Source organism: Mixophyes fleayi, assembly GCF_038048845.1.
Source record: "Mixophyes fleayi isolate aMixFle1 chromosome 4 unlocalized genomic scaffold, aMixFle1.hap1 SUPER_4_unloc_3, whole genome shotgun sequence".
Classification (NCBI taxonomy): domain Eukaryota; kingdom Metazoa; phylum Chordata; class Amphibia; order Anura; family Limnodynastidae; genus Mixophyes; species Mixophyes fleayi.
Window position 1 is genome coordinate 277,501 of NW_027445889.1, and position 20,198 is coordinate 297,698.

Here is a 20,198-nt window from a genome sequence, read left to right on the forward strand (position 1 = left end):
CCTACACACATCGAGGTATCCAGGGTCCCCATTTCCTAGTACTTCATTAGGGCTCCATCTTGGATGGTTGGTCACTTAGTAAAATCAGAATCCAGAGATAGTCCTTTCCCAGCTTGTGTCTCATTATACCACATAGGTGTAGTATGATTGAATTCTGGTATAATTTCCCAAATTATGGGGTGCCGTTCATTCTGTGTGACATTCAGACATTTTTGTATGTGTCTCACAGTGATTGAAGTGGTTTCCTCAAGCTGGGGAGAAGGACAGGGAATATTGTCGTATTTCGTTTTCATAATTTTTTGATCTTTTCATTTGTTTTTTGTTTCATTTAAGTTTTACTCTTTTTTTATTCCGTTGTAGACCTAGTATAGTTACAAGATCAAATTTACTATTAATGTATTGGTGTTAAGGAAGATCTGATCTCAACCTGAACACCCATAGTTGACACTACAGTCAACTAGCTATCTCCCATCACTATATGCGGAAGTGCACAGACACTTACACATTTTGAACACAGCACTCCCATTGAGTGACTAGGAGGGAAATAGCCATATGAATCAGTTCTTGCCCACTCATTGGAGCCTTTGGCTGTCAGTGCAACCTCTACGTCGTCTCATAGCAATATGGCTGGTTTGACAACATAGAAAGACAGTGGTGAGGAAGTGTTGATTATGAGACTGACGCGCTACCTACTGTGCTAACGAGGCCGCTTCACTATATGCAGATAACGTTGAACAATGTTCTTCAATTCTATCTTCACTATTAACTAATTTATAAGAAGATGTTTTGTAATTCATAGTTATGTTTTGCTGCTGCTCTATGGTTAACTAATAAAATTAACCCCTTCCCGCTACAGGATGTAACGGTAATGTCTTGTTCAATTTTAGGCAGGGAGTTACGGCAAGTCACAGATCTCTGTGTCATGACCAAGAACAATGATGAGTGGTTCCTGGCAGATAAATGGCTTCCGCACACCATTCAATAAAGAAGCTGGGATGCAATGGTCGCATCCCCTTTCTATGTCTCCCTGAAACCTCATTGACATCATCCCTGTGACTTGTTCCTGAAAGACATAGAGAGGTTAGGTGCCCTACAGGAGCTATTGCTAAGATATACAGGAGGCGTATGGAAATGATTGTTAAATCATATAAGAAGGTGAATAGGTAGATGATGTTGCATTGACATTAAAAGTTCCTGTTGATACAACTATTTACAAGATGTTATATCAATTTTACATCTCACATGTCCTATATAAAAGGAGATCTAACGCTGGTTTCTGCCCGGTTTCGATCCGGTTACCTTTCGCGTGTTAGGCGAATGTGATAACCACTACACTACAGAAACACCAGCTGTGAGCTTTGTTGACCTCTGCCACTGTAATAGAGAGGGATCCTTACTGACATTTAATGATCTGTATCTGGAATCAAATTGATAAAAGGATTTGATTATTTACACTGACTGTCTGAGGGTGTTATCCTACACACATCGAGGTATCCAGGGTCCCCATTTCCTAGTACTTCATTAGGGGTCCATCTTGGATGGTTGGTAACTTAGTAAAATCAGAATCCAGAGATAGTCCTTACCCACCTTGTGTCTCATTATACCACATAGGTGTAGTATGATTAAATTCTGGTATAATTTCCTAAATTATGGGGTGCCGTTCATTCTGTGTGACATTCAGACATATTTGTATGTGTCTCACAGTGATTAAAGTGGTTTTCTCACGCTGGGGAGAAGGACAGGGAATATTGTCGTATTTTGTTTTCATAATTTTTTGATCTTTTTATTTATTTTTTGTTTCATTTAAGTTTTGCTCTTTTATTATTCCATTGTAGACCTAGTATAGTTACAAGATCAAATTTACTATTGATGTATTGGTGTATTGGTGTTAAGGAAGATCTGATCTCAACCTGAACACCCATAGTTGACACTACAGTCAACTAGCTATCTCCCATCACTATATGCGGAAGTGCACAGACACTTACACATTTTGAACACAGCACTCCCATTGAGTGACTAGGAGGGAAATAGCCATATGAATCAGTTCTTGCCCACTCATTGGAGCCTTTGGCTGTCAGTGCAACCTCTACGTCGTCTCATAGCAATATGGCTGGTTTAACAACATAGAAAGACAGTGGTGAGGAAGTGTTGATTATGAGACTGACGCGCTACCTACTGTGCTAACGAGGCCGCTTCACTGTATGCACATAACGTTGAACAATGTTCTTCAATTCTATCTTCACTATTAACTAATTTATAAGAAGATGTTTTGTAATTCATAGTTATGTTTTGCTGCTGCTCTATGGTTAACTAATAAAATTAACCCCTTCCCGCTACAGGATGTAACGGTAATGTCTTGTTCAATTTTAGGCAGGGAGTTACGGCAAGTCACAGATTCCTGTGTCATGACCAAGAACAATGATGAGTGGTTCCTGGCAGATAAATGGCTTCCGCACACCATTCAATAAAGAAGCTGGGATGCAATGGTCGCATTCCCTTTCTATGTCTGCCTGAAACCTCATTGACATCATCCCTGTGACTTCTTCCTGAAAGACATAGAGAGGTTAGGTGCCCGACAGGAGCTATTGCTAAGATATACAGGAGGCGTATGGAAATGATTGTTAAATCATATATGAAGGTGGATAGGTAGATGGTGTTGCAATGACATTAAAAGTTCCTGTTGATACAACTATTTAAAAGATGTTATATCAATTTTACATCTCACATGTCCTATATAAAAGGAAATCTAACGCTTGTTTCTGCCCGGTTTTGAACCGGGGACCTTTCGCGTGTTAGGCGAATGTGATAACCACTACACTACAGAAACACCAGCTGTGAGCTTTGTTGACCTCTGCCACTGTAATAGAGAGGGATCCTTACTGACATTTAATGATCTGTATCTGGACTCAAATTGATAAAAGGATTTGATTATTTACACTGACTGTCTGAGGGTGTTATCCTACACACATCGAGGTATCCAGGGTCCCCATTTCCTAGTACTTCATTAGGGGTCCATCTTGAATGATTGGTCACTTAGTAAAATCAGAATCCAGAGATAGTCCTTTCCCACCTTGTGTCTCATTATACCACATAGGTGTAGTATGATTAAATTCTGGTAAAAATCTCCTAAATTATGGGGTGCCGTTCATTCTGTGTGACATTGAGACATTTTTGTATGTGTCTCACAGTGATTAAAGTGGTTTCCTCACGCTGGGGAGAAGGACAGGGAATATTGTCGTATTTCGTTTTCATAATTTTTTGATCTTTTCATTTGTTTTTTGTTTCATTTAAGTTTTACTCTTTTATTATTCCGTTGTAGACCTTGTATAGTTACAAGATCAAATTTACTATTGATGTATTGGTGTTAAGGAAGATCTGATCTCAACCTGAACACCCATAGTTGACACTACAGTCAACTAGCTATCTCCCATCACTATATGCGGAAGTGCACAGACACTTACACATTTTGAACACAGCACTCCCATTGAGTGACTAGGAGGGAAATAGCCATATGAATCAGTTCTTGCCCACTCAGTGGAGCCTTTGGCTGTCAGTGCAACCTCTAAGTCGTCTCATAGCAATATAGCTGGTTTAACAACATAGAAAGACAGTGGTGAGGAAGTGTTGATTATGAGACTGACGCGCTACCTACTGTGCTAACGAGGCCGCTTCACGGTATGCACATAACGTTGAACAATGTTCTTCAATTCTATCTTCACTATTAACTAATTTATAAGAAGATGTTTTATAATTCATAGTTATGTTTTGCTGCTGCTCTATGGTTAACTAATAAAATTAACCCCTTCCCGCTACAGGATGTAACGGTAATGTCTTGTGCAATTTTAGGCATGGAGTTACGGTAAGTCACAGATCCCTGTCTCATGACCAAGAACAATGATGAGTGGTTCCTGGCAGATAAATGGCTTCCGCACACCATTCAATAAAGAAGCTGGGATGCAATGGTCGCATTCCCTTTCTATGTCTGCCTGAAACCTCATTGACATCATCCCTGTGACTTCTTCCTGAAAGACATAGAGAGGTTAGGTGCCCGACAGGAGCTATTGCTAAGATATACAGGAGGCGTATGGAAATGATTGTTAAATCATATATGAAGGTGGATAGGTAGATGGTGTTGCAATGACATTAAAAGTTCCTGTTGATACAACTATTTAAAAGATGTTATATCAATTTTACATCTCACATGTCCTATATAAAAGGAGATCTAACGCTTGTTTCTGCCCGGTTTCGAATCGGGGACCTTTCGCGTGTTAGGCGAATGTGATAACCACTACACTACAGAAACACCAGCTGTGAGCTTTTTTGACCTCTGCCACTGTAATAGAGAGGGATCCTTACTGACATTTAATGATCTGTATCTGGACTCAAATTGATAAAAGGTTTTGATTATTTACACTGACTGTCTGAGGGTGTTATCCTACACACATCGAGGTATCCAGGGTCCCCATTTCCTAGTACTTCATTAGGGCTCCATCTTGGATGGTTGGTCACTTAGTAAAATCAGAATCCAGAGATAGTCCTTTCCCAGCTTGTGTCTCATTATACCACATAGGTGTAGTATGATTGAATTCTGGTATAATTTCCCAAATTATGGGGTGCCGTTCATTCTGTGTGACATTCAGACATTTTTGTATGTGTCTCACAGTGATTGAAGTGGTTTCCTCAAGCTCGGGAGAAGGACAGGGAATATTGTCGTATTTCGTTTTCATAATTTTTTGATCTTTTCATTTGTTTTTTGTTTCATTTAAGTTTTACTCTTTTTTTATTCCGTTGTAGACCTAGTATAGTTACAAGATCAAATTTACTATTGATGTATTGGTGTTAAGGAAGATCTGATCTCAACCTGAACACCCATAGTTGACACTACAGTCAACTAGCTATCTCCCATCACTATATGCGGAAGTGCACAGACACTTACACATTTTGAACACAGCACTCCCATTGAGTGACTAGGAGGGAAATAGCCATATGAATCAGTTCTTGCCCACTCATTGGAGCCTTTGGCTGTCAGTGCAACCTCTACGTCGTCTCATAGCAATATGGCTGGTTTGACAACATAGAAAGACAGTGGTGAGGAAGTGTTGATTATGAGACTGACGCGCTACCTACTGTGCTAACGAGGCCGCTTCACTATATGCAGATAACGTTGAACAATGTTCTTCAATTCTATCTTCACTATTAACTAATTTATAAGAAGATGTTTTGTAATTCATAGTTATGTTTTGCTGCTGCTCTATGGTTAACTAATAAAATTAACCCCTTCCCGCTACAGGATGTAACGGTAATGTCTTATTCAATTTTAGGCAGGGAGTTACGGCAAGTCACAGATCTCTGTGTCATGACCAAGAACAATGATGAGTGGTTCCTGGCAGATAAATGGCTTCCGCACACCATTCAATAAAGAAGCTGGGATGCAATGGTCGCATCCCCTTTCTATGTCTCCCTGAAACCTCATTGACATCATCCCTGTGACTTGTTCCTGAAAGACATACAGAGGTTAGGTGCCCTACAGGAGCTATTGCTAAGATATACAGGAGGCGTATGGAAATGATTGTTAAATCATATAAGAAGGTGAATAGGTAGATGATGTTGCAATGACATTAAAAGTTCCTGTTGATACAACTATTTACAAGATGTTATATCAATTTTACATCTCACATGTCCTATATAAAAGGAGATCTAATGCTTGTTTCTGCCCGGTTTCGAACCGGGGACCTTTCGCGTGTTAGGCGAATGTGATAACCACTACACTACAGAAACACCAGCTGTGAGCTTTGTTGACCTCTGCCACTGTAATAGAGAGGGATCCTTACTGACATTTAATGATCTGTATCTGGACTCAAATTGATAAAAGGTTTTGATTATTTACACTGACTGTCTGAGGGTGTTATCCTACACACATCGAGGTATCCAGGGTCCCCATTTCCTAGTACTTCATTAGGGGTCCATCTTGGATGGTTGGTCACTTAGTAAAATCAGAATCCAGAGATAGTCCTTTCCCAGCTTGTGTCTCATTATACCACATAGGTGTAGTATGATTGAATTCTGGTATAATTTCCCAAATTATGGGGTGCCGTTCATTCTGTGTGACATTCAGACATTTTTGTATGTGTCTCACAGTGATTGAAGTGGTTTCCTCAAGCTGGGGAGAAGGACAGGGAATATTGTCGTATTTCGTTTTCATAATTTTTTGATCTTTTCATTTGTTTTTTGTTTCATTTAAGTTTTACTCTTTTATTATTCCGTTGTAGACCTAGTATAGTTACAAGATCAAATTTACTATTGATGTATTGGTGTTAAGGAAGATCTGATCTCAACCTGAACACCCATAGTTGACACTACAGTCAACTAGCTATCTCCCATCACTATATGCGGAAGTGCACAGACACTTACACATTTTGAACACAGCACTCCCATTAAGTGACTAGGAGGGAAATAGCCATATGAATCAGTTCTTGCCCACTCATTGGAGCCTTTGGCTGTCAGTGCAACCTCTACGTCGTCTCATAGCAATATGGCTGGTTTGACAACATAGAAATACAGTGGTGAGGAAGTGTTGATTATGAGACTGACGCGCTACCTACTGTGCTAACGAGGCCGCTTCACTGTATGCTCATAACGTTGAACAATGTTCTTCAATTCTATCTTCACTATTAACTAATTTATAAGAAGATGTTTTGTAATTCACAGTTATGTTTTGCTGCTGCTCTATGGTTAACTAATAAAATTAAGCCCTTCCCGCTACAGGATGTAACGGTAATGTCTTGTTCAATTTTAGGCAGGGAGTTACGGCAAGTCACAGATTCCTGTGCCATGACCAAGAACAATGATGAGTGGTTCCTGGCAGATAAATGGCTTCCGCACACCATTTAATAAAGAAGCTGGGATGCAATGGTCGCATCCCCTTTCTATGTCTCCCTGAAACATCATTGACATCATCCCTGTGACTTGTTCCTGAAAAACATAGAGAGGTTAGGTGCCCTACAGGAGCTATTGCTAAGATTTACAGGAGGCGTATGGAAATGATTGTTAAATCATATATGAAGGTGGATAGGTAGATGATGTTGCAATGACATTAAAAGTTCCTGTTGATACAACTATTTACAAGATGTTATATCAATTTTACATCTCACATGTCCTATATAAAAGGAAATCTAACGCTTGTTTCTGCCCGGTTTCGAACCGGGGACCTTTCGCGTGTTAGGCGAATGTGATAACCACTACACTACAGAAATACCAGCTGTGAGCTTTGTTTACCTCTGCCACTGTAATAGAGAGGGATCCTTACTGACATTTAATGATCTGTATCTGGACTCAAATTGATAAAAGGATTTGATTATTTACACTGACTGTCTGTGGGTGTTATCCTACACACATCGAGGTATCCAGGGTCCCCATTTCCTAGTACTTCATTAGGGGTCCATCTTGGATGGATGGTCACTTAGTAAAATCAGAATCCAGAGATAGTCCTTTCCCACCTTTTGTCTCATTATACCACATAGGTGTAGTATGATTAAATTCTGGTAAAATTTCCTAAATTATGGGGTGCTGTTCATTCTGTGTGACATTGAGACATTTTTGTATGTGTCTCACAGTGATTAAAGTGGTTTCCTCACGCTGGGGAGAAGGACAGGGAATATTGTCGTATTTCGTTTTCATAATTTTTTGATCTTTTCATTTGTTTTTTGTTTCATTTAAGTTTTACTCTTTTTTTATTCCGTTGTAGACCTAGTATAGTTACAAGATCAAATTTACTATTGATGTATTGGTGTTAAGGAAGATCTGATCTCAACCTGAACACCCATAGTTGACACTACAGTCAACTAGCTATCTCCCATCACTATATGCGGAAGTGCACAGACACTTACACATTTTGAACACAGCACTCCCATTGAGTGACTAGGAGGGAAATAGCCATATGAATCAGTTCTTGCCCACTCATTGGAGCCTTTGGCTGTCAGTGCAACCTCTACGTCGTCTCATAGCAATATGGCTGGTTTGACAACATAGAAAGACAGTGGTGAGGAAGTGTTGATTATGAGACTGACGCGCTACCTACTCTGCTAACGAGGCCGCTTCACTGTATGCACATAACGTTGAACAATGTTCTTCAATTCTATCTTCACTATTAACTAATTTATAAGAAGATGTTTTGTAATTCATAGTTATGTTTTGCTGCTGCTCTATGGTTAACTAATAAAATTAACCCCTTCCCGCTACAGGATGTAACGAAAATGTCTTGTGCAATTTTAGGCATGGAGTTACGGTAAGTCACAGATCCCTGTGTCATGACCAAGAACAATGATGAGTGGTTCCTGGCAGATAAATGGCTTCCGCACACCATTCAATAAAGAAGCTGAGATGCAATGGTCGCATCCCCTTTCTATGTCTCCCTGAAACCTCATTGACATCATCCCTGTGACTTGTTCCTGAAAGACATACAGAGGTTAGGTGCCCTACAGGAGCTATTGCTAAGATATACAGGAGGCGTATGGAAATGATTGTTAAATCATATAAGAAGGTGAATAGGTAGATGATGTTGCAATGACATTAAAAGTTCCTGTTGATACAACTATTTACAAGATGTTATATCAATTTTACATCTCACATGTCCTATATAAAAGGAGATCTAACGCTTGTTTCTGCCTGGTTTCGAACCGGGGACCTTTCGCGTGTTAGGCGAATGTGATAACCACTACACTACAGAAACACCAGCTGTGAGCTTTGTTGACCTCTGCCACTGTAATAGAGAGGGATCCTTACTGACATTTAATGATCTGTATCTGGACTCAAATTGATAAAAGGTTTTGATTATTTACACTGACTGTCTGAGGGTGTTATCCTACACACATCGAGGTATCCAGGGTTTCCATTTCCTAGTACTTCATTAGGGGTCCATCTTGGATGGTTGGTCAGTTAGTAAAATCAGAATCCAGAGATAGTCCTTTCCCAGCTTGTGTCTCATTATACCACATAGGTGTAGTATGATTGAATTCTGGTATAATTTCCCAAATTATGGGGTGCCGTTCATTCTGTGTGACATTCAGACATTTTTGTATGTGTCTCACAGTGATTGAAGTGGTTTCCTCAAGCTGGGGAGAAGGACAAGGAATATTGTCGTATTTCGTTTTCATAATTTTTTGATCTTTTCATTTGTTTTTTGTTTCATTTAAGTTTTACTCTTTTATTATTCCGTTGTAGACCTAGTATAGTTACAAGATCAAATTTACTATTGATGTATTGGTGTTAAGGAAGATCTGATCTCAATCTGAACACCCATAGTTGACACTACAGTCAACTAGCTATCTCCCATCACTATATGCGGAAGTGCACAGACACTTACACATTTTGAACACAGCACTCCCATTAAGTGACTAGGAGGGAAATAGCCATATGAATCAGTTCTTGCCCACTCATTGGAGCCTTTGGCTGTCAGTGCAACCTCTACGTCGTCTCATAGCAATATGGCTGGTTTGACAACATAGAAATACAGTGGTGAGGAAGTGTTGATTATGAGACTGACGCGCTACCTACTGTGCTAACGAGGCCGCTTCACTGTATGCACATAACGTTGAACAATGTTCTTCAATTCTATCTTCACTATTAACTAATTTATAAGAAGATGTTTTGTAATTCATAGTTATGTTTTGCTGCTGCTCTATGGTTAACTAATAAAATTAACCCCTTCCCGCTACAGGATGTAACGGTAATGTCTTGTTCAATTTTAGGCAGGGAGTTACGGCAAGTCACAGATTCCTGTGTCATGACCAAGAACAATGATGAGTGGTTCCTGGCAGATAAATGGCTTCCGCACACCATTCAATAAAGAAGCTGGGATGCAATGGTCGCATCCCCTTTCTATGTCTCCCTGAAACATCATTGACATCATCCCTGTGACTTGTTCCTGAAAAACATAGAGAGGTTAGGTGCCCTACAGGAGCTATTGCTAAGATTTACAGGAGGCGTATGGAAATGATTGTTAAATCATATATGAAGGTGGATAGGTAGATGATGTTGCAATGACATTAAAAGTTCCTGTTGATACAACTATTTACAAGATGTTATATCAATTTTACATCTCACATGTCCTATATAAAAGGAAATCTAACGCTTGTTTCTGCCCGGTTTCGAACCGGGGACCTTTTGCATGTTAGGCGAATGTGATAACCACTACACTACAGAAACACCAGCTGTGAGCTTTGTTTACCTCTGCCACTGTAATAGAGAGGGAACCTTACTGACATTTAATGATCTGTATCTGGACTCAAATTGATAAAAGGTTTTGATTATTTACACTGACTGGCTGAGGGTGTTATCCTACACACATCGAGGTATCCAGGGTCCCCATTTCCTAGTACTTCATTAGGGCTCCATCTTGGATGGTTGGTCACTTAGTAAAATCAGAATCCAGAGATAGTCCTTTCCCAGCTTGTGTCTCATTATACCACATAGGTGTAGTATGATTGAATTCTGGTATAATTTCCCAAATTATGGGGTGCCGTTCATTCTGTGTGACATTCAGACATTTTTGTATGTGTCTCACAGTGATTGAAGTGGTTTCCTCAAGCTGGGGAGAAGGACAGGGAATATTGTCGTATTTCGTTTTCATAATTTTTTGATCTTTTCATTTGTTTTTTGTTTCATTTAAGTTTTGCTCTTTTATTATTCCGTTGTAGACCTAGTATAGTTACAAGATCAAATTTACTATTGATGTATTGGTGTTAAGGAAGATCTGATCTCAACCTGAACACCCATAGTTGACACTACAGTCAACTAGCTATCTCCCATCACTATATGCGGAAGTGCACAGACACTTACACATTTTGAACACAGCACTCCCATTGAGTGACTAGGAGGGAAATAGCCATATGAATCAGTTCTTGCCCACTCATTGGAGCCTTTGGCTGTCAGTGCAACCTCTACGTCGTCTCATAGCAATATGGCTGGTTTGACAACATAGAAAGACAGTGGTGAGGAAGTGTTGATTATGAGACTGACGCGCTACCTACTGTGCTAACGAGGCCGCTTCACTGTATGCACATAACGTTGAACAATGTTCTTCAATTCTATCTTCACTATTAACTAATTTATAAGAAGATGTTTTGTAATTCATAGTTATGTTTTGCTGCTGCTCTATGGTTAACTAATAAAATTAACCCCTTCCCGCTACAGGATGTAACGGTAATGTCTTGTTCAATTTTAGGCAGGGAGTTACGGCAAGTCACAGATTCCTGTGTCATGACCAAGAACAATGATGAGTGGTTCCTGGCAGATAAATGGCTTCCGCACACCATTCAATAAAGAAGCTGGGATGCAATGGTCGCATCCCCTTTCTATGTCTCCCTGAAACATCATTGACATCATCCCTGTGACTTGTTCCTGAAAGACATAGAGAGGTTAGGTGCCCTACAGGAGCTATTGCTAAGATTTACAGGAGGCGTATGGAAATGATTGTTAAATCATATATGAAGGTGGATAGGTAGATGATGTTGCAATGACATTAAAAGTTCCTGTTGATACAACTATTTACAAGATGTTATATCAATTTTACATCTCACATGTCCTATATAAAAGGAAATCTAATGCTTGTTTCTGCCCGGTTTTGAACCGGGGACCTTTCGCGTGTTAGGCGAATGTGATAACCACTACACTACAGAAACACCAGCTGTGAGCTTTGTTGACCTCTGCCACTGTAATAGAGAGGGATCCTTACTGACATTTAATGATCTGTATCTGGACTCAAATTGATAAAAGGATTTGATTATTTACACTGACTGTCTGAGGGTGTTATCCTACACACATCGAGGTATCCAGGGTCCCCATTTCCTAGTACTTCATTAGGGGTCCATCTTGAATGATTGGTCACTTAGTAAAATCAGAATCCAGAGATAGTCCTTTCCCACCTTGTGTCTCATTATACCACATAGGTGTAGTATGATTAAATTCTGGTAAAAATCTCCTAAATTATGGGGTGCCGTTCATTCTGTGTGACATTGAGACATTTTTGTATGTGTCTCACAGTGATTAAAGTGGTTTCCTCACGCTGGGGAGAAGGACAGGGAATATTGTCGTATTTCGTTTTCATAATTTTTTGATCTTTTCATTTGTTTTTTGTTTCATTTAAGTTTTACTCTTTTATTATTCCGTTGTAGACCTAGTATAGTTACAAGATCAAATTTACTATTGATGTATTGGTGTTAAGGAAGATCTGATCTCAACCTGAACACCCATAGTTGACACTACAGTCAACTAGCTATCTCCCATCACTATATGCGGAAGTGCACAGACACTTACACATTTTGAACACAGCACTCCCATTGAGTGACTAGGAGGGAAATAGCCATATGAATCAGTTCTTGCCCACTCATTGGAGCCTTTGGCTGTCAGTGCAACCTCTACGTCGTCTCATAGCAATATGGCTGGTTTGACAACATAGAAAGACAGTGGTGAGGAAGTGTTGATTATGAGACTGACGCGCTACCTACTGTGCTAACGAGGCCGCTTCACTATATGCAGATAACGTTGAACAATGTTCTTCAATTCTATCTTCACTATTAACTAATTTATAAGAAGATGTTTTGTAATTCATAGTTATGTTTTGCTGCTGCTCTATGGTTAACTAATAAAATTAACCCCTTCCCGCTACAGGATGTAACGGTAATGTCTTATTCAATTTTAGGCAGGGAGTTACGGCAAGTCACAGATCTCTGTGTCATGACCAAGAACAATGATGAGTGGTTCCTGGCAGATAAATGGCTTCCGCACACCATTCAATAAAGAAGCTGGGATGCAATGGTCGCATCCCCTTTCTATGTCTCCCTGAAACCTCATTGACATCATCCCTGTGACTTGTTCCTGAAAGACATACAGAGGTTAGGTGCCCTACAGGAGCTATTGCTAAGATATACAGGAGGCGTATGGAAATGATTGTTAAATCATATAAGAAGGTGAATAGGTAGATGATGTTGCAATGACATTAAAAGTTCCTGTTGATACAACTATTTACAAGATGTTATATCAATTTTACATCTCACATGTCCTATATAAAAGGAGATCTAATGCTTGTTTCTGCCCGGTTTCGAACCGGGGACCTTACGCGTGTTAGGCGAATGTGATAACCACTACACTACAGAAACACCAGCTGTGAGCTTTGTTGACCTCTGCCACTGTAATAGAGAGGGATCCTTACTGACATTTAATGATCTGTATCTGGACTCAAATTGATAAAAGGTTTTGATTATTTACACTGACTGTCTGAGGGTGTTATCCTACACACATCGAGGTATCCAGGGTCCCCATTTCCTAGTACTTCATTAGGGCTCCATCTTGGATGGTTGGTCACTTAGTAAAATCAGAATCCAGAGATAGTCCTTTCCCAGCTTGTGTCTCATTATACCACATAGGTGTAGTATGATTGAATTCTGGTATAATTTCCCAAATTATGGGGTGCCGTTCATTCTGTGTGACATTCAGACATTTTTGTATGTGTCTCACAGTGATTGAAGTGGTTTCCTCAAGCTGGGGAGAAGGACAGGGAATATTGTCGTATTTCGTTTTCATAATTTTTTGATCTTTTCATTTGTTTTTTGTTTCATTTAAGTTTTACTCTTTTATTATTCCGTTGTAGACCTAGTATAGTTACAAGATCAAATTTACTATTGATGTATTGGTGTTAAGGAAGATCTGATCTCAACCTGAACACCCATAGTTGACACTACAGTCAACTAGCTATCTCCCATCACTATATGCGGAAGTGCACAGACACTTACACATTTTGAACACAGCACTCCCATTAAGTGACTAGGAGGGAAATAGCCATATGAATCAGTTCTTGCCCACTCATTGGAGCCTTTGGCTGTCAGTGCAACCTCTACGTCGTCTCATAGCAATATGGCTGGTTTGACAACATAGAAATACAGTGGTGAGGAAGTGTTGATTATGAGACTGACGCGCTACCTACTGTGCTAACGAGGCCGCTTCACTGTATGCACATAACGTTGAACAATGTTCTTCAATTCTATCTTCACTATTAACTAATTTATAAGAAGATGTTTTGTAATTCACAGTTATGTTTTGCTGCTGCTCTATGGTTAACTAATAAAATTAAGCCCTTCCCGCTACAGGATGTAACGGTAATGTCTTGTTCAATTTTAGGCAGGGAGTTACGGCAAGTCACAGATTCCTGTGTCATGACCAAGAACAATGATGAGTGGTTCCTGGCAGATAAATGGCTTCCGCACACCATTCAATAAAGAAGCTGGGATGCAATGGTCGCATCCCCTTTCTATGTCTCCCTGAAACATCATTGACATCATCCCTGTGACTTGTTCCTGAAAAACATAGAGAGGTTAGGTGCCCTACAGGAGCTATTGCTAAGATTTACAGGAGGCGTATGGAAATGATTGTTAAATCATATATGAAGGTGGATAGGTAGATGATGTTGCAATGACATTAAAAGTTCCTGTTGATACAACTATTTACAAGATGTTATATCAATTTTACATCTCACATGTCCTATATAAAAGGAAATCTAACGCTTGTTTCTGCCCGGTTTCGAACCAGTGACCTTTCGCGTGTTAGGTGAATGTGATAACCACTACACTACAGAAATACCAGCTGTGAGCTTTGTTTACCTCTGCCACTGTAATAGAGAGGGATCCTTACTGACATTTAATGATCTGTATCTGGACTCAAATTGATAAAAGGATTTGATTATTTACACTGACTGTCTGTGGGTGTTATCCTACACACATCGAGGTATCCAGGGTCCCCATTTCCTAGTACTTCATTAGGGGTCCATCTTGGATGGATGGTCACTTAGTAAAATCAGAATCCAGAGATAGTCCTTTCCCACCTTTTGTCTCATTATACCACATAGGTGTAGTATGATTAAATTCTGGTAAAATTTCCTAAATTATGGGGTGCTGTTCATTCTGTGTGACATTGAGACATTTTTGTATGTGTCTCACAGTGATTGAAGTGGTTTCCTCAAGCTGGGGAGAAGGACAGGGAATATTGTCGTATTTCGTTTTCATAATTTTTTGATCTTTTCATTTGTTTTTTGTTTCATTTAAGTTTTACTCTTTTTTTATTCCGTTGTAGACCTAGTATAGTTACAAGATCAAATTTACTATTAATGTATTGGTGTTAAGGAAGATCTGATCTCAACCTGAACACCCATAGTTGACACTACAGTCAACTAGCTATCTCCCATCACTATATGCGGAAGTGCACAGACACTTACACATTTTGAACACAGCACTCCCATTGAGTGACTAGGAGGGAAATAGCCATATGAATCAGTTCTTGCCCACTCATTGGAGCCTTTGGCTGTCAGTGCAACCTCTACGTCGTCTCATAGCAATATGGCTGGTTTGACAACATAGAAAGACAGTGGTGAGGAAGTGTTGATTATGAGACTGACGCGCTACCTACTCTGCTAACGAGGCCGCTTCACTATATGCAGATAACGTTGAACAATGTTCTTCAATTCTATCTTCACTATTAACTAATTTATAAGAAGATGTTTTGTAATTCATAGTTATGTTTTGCTGCTGCTCTATGGTTAACTAATAAAATTAACCCCTTCCCGCTACAGGATGTAACGGTAATGTCTTGTGCAATTTTAGGCATGGAGTTACGGTAAGTCACAGATCCCTGTCTCATGACCAAGAACAATGATGAGTGGTTCCTGGCAGATAAATGGCTTCCGCACACCATTCAATAAAGAAGCTGGGATGCAATGGTCGCATTCCCTTTCTATGTCTGCCTGAAACCTCATTGACATCATCCCTGTGACTTCTTCCTGAAAGACATAGAGAGGTTAGGTGCCCGACAGGAGCTATTGCTAAGATATACAGGAGGCGTATGGAAATGATTGTTAAATCATATATGAAGGTGGATAGGTAGATGGTGTTGCAATGACATTAAAAGTTCCTGTTGATACAACTATTCAAAAGATGTTATATCAATTTTACATCTCAAATGCCCTATATAAAAGGAGATCTAACGCTTGTTTCTGCCCGGTTTCGAACCGGGGACCTTTCGCGTGTTAGGCGAATGTGATAACCACTACACTACAGAAACACCAGCTGTGAGCTTTCTTGACCACTGCCACTGTAATAGAGAGGGATCCTTACTGACATTTAATGATCTGTATCTGGACTCAAATTGATAAAAGGTTTTGATTATTTACACTGACTGGCTGAGGGTGTTATCCTACACACATCGAGGTATCCAGGGTCCCCATTTCCTAGTACTTCATTAGGGCTCCATCTTGGATGGTTGGTCACTTAGTAAAATCAGAATCCAGAGATAGTCCTTTCCCAGCTTGTGTCTCATTATACCACATAGGTGTAGTATGATTGAATTCTGGTATAATTTCCCAAATTATGGGGTGCCGTTCATTCTGTGTGACATTCAGACATTTTTGTATGTGTCTCACAGTGATTGAAGTGGTTTCCTCAAGCTGGGGAGAAGGACAGGGAATATTGTCGTATTTCGTTTTCATAATTTTTTGATCTTTTCATTTGTTTTTTGTTTCATTTAAGTTTTACTCTTTTTTTATTCCGTTGTAGACCTAGTATAGTTACAAGATCAATTTACTATTAATGTATTGGTGTTAAGGAAGATCTGATCTCAACCTGAACACCCATAGTTGACACTACAGTCAACTAGCTATCTCCCATCACTATATGCGGAAGTGCACAGACACTTACACATTTTGAACACAGCACTCCCATTGAGTGACTAGGAGGGAAATAGTCATATGAATCAGTTCTTGCCCACTCATTGGAGCCTTTGGCTGTCAGTGCAACCTCTACGTCGTCTCATAGCAATATGGCTGGTTTGACAACATAGAAAGACAGTGGTGAGGAAGTGTTGATTATGAGACTGACGCGCTACCTACTGTGCTAACGAGGCCGCTTCACTATATGCAGATAACGTTGAACAATGTTCTTCAATTCTATCTTCACTATTAACTAATTTATAAGAAGATGTTTTGTAATTCATAGTTATGTTTTGCTGCTGCTCTATGGTTAACTAATAAAATTAACCCCTTCCCGCTACAGGATGTAACGGTAATGTCTTGTTCAATTTTAGGCAGGGAGTTACGGCAAGTCACAGATCTCTGTGTCATGACCAAGAACAATGATGAGTGGTTCCTGGCAGATAAATGGCTTCCGCACACCATTCAATAAAGAAGCTGGGATGCAATGGTCGCATCCCCTTTCTATGTCTCCCTGAAACCTCATTGACATCATCCCTGTGACTTGTTCCTGAAAGACATAGAGAGGTTAGGTGCCCTACAGGAGCTATTGCTAAGATATACAGGAAGCGTATGGAAATGATTGTTAAATCATATAAGAAGGTGAATAGGTAGATGATGTTGCAATGACATTAAAAGTTCCTGTTGATACAACTATTTACAAGATGTTATATCAATTTTACATCTCACATGTCCTATATAAAAGGAGATCTAACGCTGGTTTCTGCCCGGTTTCGATCCGGGGACCTTTCGCGTGTTAGGCGAATGTGATAACCACTACACTACAGAAACACCAGCTGTGAGCTTTGTTGACCTCTGCCACTGTAATAGAGAGGGATCCTTACTGACATTTAATGATCTGTATCTGGAATCAAATTGATAAAAGGATTTGATTATTTACACTGATTGTCTGAGGGTGTTATCCTACACACATCGAGGTATCCAGGGTCCCCATTTCCTAGTACTTCATTAGGGGTCCATCTTGGATGGTTGGTAACTTAGTAAAATCAGAATCCAGAGATAGTCCTTACCCACCTTGTGTCTCATTATACCACATAGGTGTAGTATGATTAAATTCTGGTATAATTTCCTAAATTATGGGGTGCCGTTCATTCTGTGTGACATTCAGACATATTTGTATGTGTCTCACAGTGATTAAAGTGGTTTTCTCACGCTGGGGAGAAGGACAGGGAATATTGTCGTATTTTGTTTTCATAATTTTTTGATCTTTTTATTTATTTTTTGTTTCATTTAAGTTTTGCTCTTTTATTATTCCGTTGTAGACCTAGTATAGTTACAAGATCAAATTTACTATTGATGTATTGGTGTTAAGGAAGATCTGATCTCAACCTGAACACCCATAGTTGACACTACAGTCAACTAGCTATCTCCCATCACTATATGCGGAAGTGCACAGACACTTACACATTTTGAACACAGCACTCCCATTGAGTGACTAGGAGGGAAATAGCCATATGAATCAGTTCTTGCCCACTCAGTGGAGCCTTTGGCTGTCAGTGCAACCTCTAAGTCGTCTCATAGCAATATAGCTGGTTTAACAACATAGAAAGACAGTGGTGAGGAAGTGTTGATTATGAGACTGACGCGCTACCTACTGTGCTAACGTGGCCGCTTCACTGTATGCAGATAACATTGAACAATGTTCTTCAATTCTATCTTCACTATTAACTAATTTATAAGAATATGTTTTGTAATTCATAGTTATGTTTTGCTGCTGCTCTATGGTTAACTAATAAAATTAACCCCTTCCCGCTACAGGATGTAACGGTAATGTCTTGTTCAATTTTAGGCAGGGAGTTACGGCAAGTCACAGATCTCTGTGTCATGACCAAGAACAATGATGAGTGGTTCCTGGCAGATAAATGGCTTCCGCACACCATTCAATAAAGAAGCTGGGATGCAATGGTCGCATCCCCTTTCTATGTCTCCCTGAAACCTCATTGACATCATCCCTGTGACTTGTTCCTGAAAGACATAGAGAGGTTAGGTGCCCTACAGGAGCTATTGCTAAGATATACAGGAGGCGTATGGAAATGATTGTTAAATCATATAAGAAGGTAAATAGGTAGATGATGTTGCAATGACATTAAAAGTTCCTGTTGATACAACTATTTACAAGATGTTATATCAATTTTACATCTCACATGTCCTATATAAAAGGAGATCTAACGCTTGTTTCTGCCCGGTTTCGAACCGGGGACCTTTCGCGTGTTAAGTGAATGTGATAACCACTACACTACAGAAACACCAGCTGTGAGCTTTGTTGACCTCTGCCACTGTAATAGAGAGGGATCCTTACTGACATTTAATGATCTGTATCTGGAATCAAATTGATAAAAGGATTTGATTATTTACACTGACTGTCTGAGGGTGTTATCCTACACACATCGAGGTATCCAGGGTCCCCATTTCCTAGTACTTCATTAGGGGTCCATCTTGGATGGTTGGTAACTTAGTAAAATCAGAATCCAGAGATAGTCCTTACCCACCTTGTGTCTCATTATACCACATAGGTATAGTATGATTGAATTCTGGTATAATTTCCTAAATTATGGGGGGCCGTTCATTCTGTGTGACATTCAGACATTTTTGTATGTGTCTCTAAGTGACTAAAGTGGTTTCCTCACGCTGGGGAGAAGGACAGGGAATATTGTCGTATTTTGTTTTTATAATTTTTTGATCTTTTCATTTGTTTTTTGTTTCATTTAAGTTTTACTCTTTTATTATTCCGTTGTAGACCTAGTATAGTTACAAGATCAAATTTACTATTGATGTATTGGTGTTAAGGAAGATCTGATCTCAACCTGAACACCCATAGTTGACACTACAGTCAACTAGCTATCTCCCATCACTATATGCGGAAGTGCACAGACACTTAAACATTTTGAACACAGCACTCCCATTGAGTGACTAGGAGGGAAATAGCCATATGAATCAGTTCTTGCCCACTCATTGGAGCCTTTTGCTGTCAGTGCAACCTCTAAGTCGTCTCATAGCAATATGGCTGGTTTGACAACATAGAAAGACAGTGGTGAGGAAGTGTTGATTATGAGACTGACGCGCTACCTACTGTGCTAACGAGGCCGATTCAGTGTATGCACATAACGTTGAACAATGTTCTTCAATTCTATCTTCACTATTAACTAATTTATAAGAAGATGTTTTGTAATTCATAGTTATGTTTTGCTGCTGCTCTATGGTTAACTAATAAAATTAACCCCTTCCCGCTACAGGATGTAACGGTAATGTCTTGTTCAATTTTAGGCAGGGAGTTACGGCAAGTCACAGATCTCTGTGTCATGACCAAGAACAATGATGAGTGGTTCCTGGCAGATAAATGGCTTCCGCACACCATTCAATAAAGAAGCTGGGATGCAATGGTCGCATCCCC

General features: G+C 39.6%; 11 non-coding genes across 11 annotated transcripts; all 11 read right to left on the reverse strand.

Annotated features, from left to right (window-relative positions):
- Positions 1–2,754: 2,754 nt before the first annotated feature.
- TRNAV-AAC (transfer RNA valine (anticodon AAC)) lies at positions 2,755–2,827 on the reverse strand. Its single transcript has one exon. It is a non-coding gene; the product is annotated as a tRNA-Val (tRNA).
- Positions 2,828–4,230: 1,403 nt separating this feature from the next.
- Positions 4,231–4,303, reverse strand: TRNAV-AAC (transfer RNA valine (anticodon AAC)). The gene has a single exon. It is a non-coding gene; the product is annotated as a tRNA-Val (tRNA).
- A 1,402-nt stretch (positions 4,304–5,705) lies between these two features.
- TRNAV-AAC (transfer RNA valine (anticodon AAC)) lies at positions 5,706–5,778 on the reverse strand. Its single transcript has one exon. It is a non-coding gene; the product is annotated as a tRNA-Val (tRNA).
- A 1,402-nt stretch (positions 5,779–7,180) lies between these two features.
- On the reverse strand, positions 7,181–7,253 carry TRNAV-AAC (transfer RNA valine (anticodon AAC)). The gene has a single exon. It is a non-coding gene; the product is annotated as a tRNA-Val (tRNA).
- Positions 7,254–8,655: 1,402 nt separating this feature from the next.
- Positions 8,656–8,728, reverse strand: TRNAV-AAC (transfer RNA valine (anticodon AAC)). Its single transcript has one exon. It is a non-coding gene; the product is annotated as a tRNA-Val (tRNA).
- Positions 8,729–10,130: 1,402 nt separating this feature from the next.
- TRNAV-AAC (transfer RNA valine (anticodon AAC)) lies at positions 10,131–10,203 on the reverse strand. The gene has a single exon. It is a non-coding gene; the product is annotated as a tRNA-Val (tRNA).
- A 1,402-nt stretch (positions 10,204–11,605) lies between these two features.
- Positions 11,606–11,678, reverse strand: TRNAV-AAC (transfer RNA valine (anticodon AAC)). The gene has a single exon. It is a non-coding gene; the product is annotated as a tRNA-Val (tRNA).
- Positions 11,679–13,081: 1,403 nt separating this feature from the next.
- Positions 13,082–13,154, reverse strand: TRNAV-AAC (transfer RNA valine (anticodon AAC)). Its single transcript has one exon. It is a non-coding gene; the product is annotated as a tRNA-Val (tRNA).
- Positions 13,155–16,031: 2,877 nt separating this feature from the next.
- On the reverse strand, positions 16,032–16,104 carry TRNAV-AAC (transfer RNA valine (anticodon AAC)). Its single transcript has one exon. It is a non-coding gene; the product is annotated as a tRNA-Val (tRNA).
- Positions 16,105–17,505: 1,401 nt separating this feature from the next.
- On the reverse strand, positions 17,506–17,578 carry TRNAV-AAC (transfer RNA valine (anticodon AAC)). The gene has a single exon. It is a non-coding gene; the product is annotated as a tRNA-Val (tRNA).
- Positions 17,579–18,980: 1,402 nt separating this feature from the next.
- On the reverse strand, positions 18,981–19,053 carry TRNAV-AAC (transfer RNA valine (anticodon AAC)). Its single transcript has one exon. It is a non-coding gene; the product is annotated as a tRNA-Val (tRNA).
- Between the last annotated feature and the right edge of the window lie 1,145 nt (positions 19,054–20,198).